Raw genomic sequence first — 1,716 nt, forward strand, 5'->3', positions numbered from 1 at the left:
CTGCTCACTGCTCTGAGCTGTGTCCTCCCTACCCTGCTCACTGCTCTGAGCTGTGTCCCCCCTACCCTGCTCACTGCTCTGAGCTGTGTCCCCCCTACCCTGCTCACTGCTCTGAGCTGTGCCCCCCCTACCCTGCATGGCTGCAGCAGCACAGCCCTGGACCTGAGCGAGAGAATGACGCGTCCAAGCGAGGGCGATATCATGGCTGAACTGGGGAACGTCTGTTATCATAGCCTGGGGAAGTGAAGGAAATAACATTGTAGGACTTCCCACTGTTGACATTCCGGAGGAAAGCCATGACTGCAGCAACCAATCAGGAATCAGCAGGACGCATACATACAGTATAAATGCAGCACAAAGTTCACGCTGCACAGATCTGCCTGGAAGATTTTAGTGCAGGTCATGTGACCACTGCAACATACTTGTATGGTAAATGTCAAGACAAAAGGTTTCTTTTATGTTTAGATAAAGTAGGGAAAGATTAAAACTCCCAACATGTAATCCCATCATGCCTCAGGGAGTCATACCTGTAATTGTCAGTCTTGCAATGCCTCATGGGACTTGTAGTTCCACAACAGCTGTCCACTGTTTTCAACCTGTTTATTAACGACATCGGGGACGGAGTAAACAGTGAAATCTCAGTGTTTGCTGACGATACCAAAATTGGGAGGGTAATAGAAACAAACCAAGATAGTATAACTTTACAAGAGGACCTTGAAAAAATAGGGAATGGGCAACTTTATGGCAGATGAGGTTTAATGTTGATAATTCATGTTATTTACCTGTAAAAACCTCCCTTGTGTAGACATCCAGAACCCCCGAGACTGTTGCTGGGTACCGCCATCTTAGATGTAATGTCAGCAACAGGGCTGGCCTTTGGGGTGTTCGAGCTGTGCTGCCGCACAGGGCGCCGTGGCAACAAGGGCGCCAGGCGGCCAATACAGCTCGTCCTCGGGACGGCTACAGCCTGAGGCTTCTCTCCTCCTCACCACTCGACCATCTGACATGAGAGCGCTCCCTCCTCTGCCCCCCTTCAGCGCTGTCCTCGGATCTGTATGGGCTGAGGCAGCGGGGGTTCCGAGGAGAAACTGTCCACTGAAGCCTGCAGGGGGGCGGGTGGGATGCGCAAGAGGGAGCACTGCCTGCTGTCAGAGCGGCTGAGCGGTGAGAAAAGCGGAGCCGCCATCATCCTGTCAGTTTCAGGATGATAGCGGCTCTGTGCGTGGCAGAGCGGAGGATCAGTAAATATCATTGATATTTACCGGTCCTCTGTTTGAGAAGGACAAACACTGGAGCGATCGTCTGATCTCTCCAGTGTTTGTAAATAACTGGGGACACATAGCACTATGTGTCCCCAGTTATGAATGAACAGGATGTGATTTACATCACTTCCTGTTCATTTCTGAATTTCTGAATGGGGAGTAGCACTCAGTACAGAGGCTCCTCCCCATTGAGAATCTGTTGATAGTAAATATTTTACTATCAGCAGTTTCTGAATGGAATGGGAAGCCTCTGTACTGAGTGCTCTCCATTCATTGGGTGCTGAGGCTGCAGAAAAAGAGATTGAGGACATTGTGCCCTCAATTTCTTCTCTATTTTAATAAAGAAATGACAGGGGTCTGTTTAGACTTCTAATATTTCCCCGAAGCCCATAAAAGTAAAAACGCCAGGCATGCATGGCGTCATGTGACGTCATGCTCCCCGCCTCCAAGAGGG

The sequence above is a fragment of the Nanorana parkeri genome, unplaced genomic scaffold (genome assembly GCF_000935625.1).
Source record: "Nanorana parkeri isolate BGI_ZX_2015 unplaced genomic scaffold, ASM93562v1 scaffold92, whole genome shotgun sequence".
Taxonomy (NCBI): Eukaryota; Metazoa; Chordata; class Amphibia; order Anura; family Dicroglossidae; genus Nanorana; species Nanorana parkeri.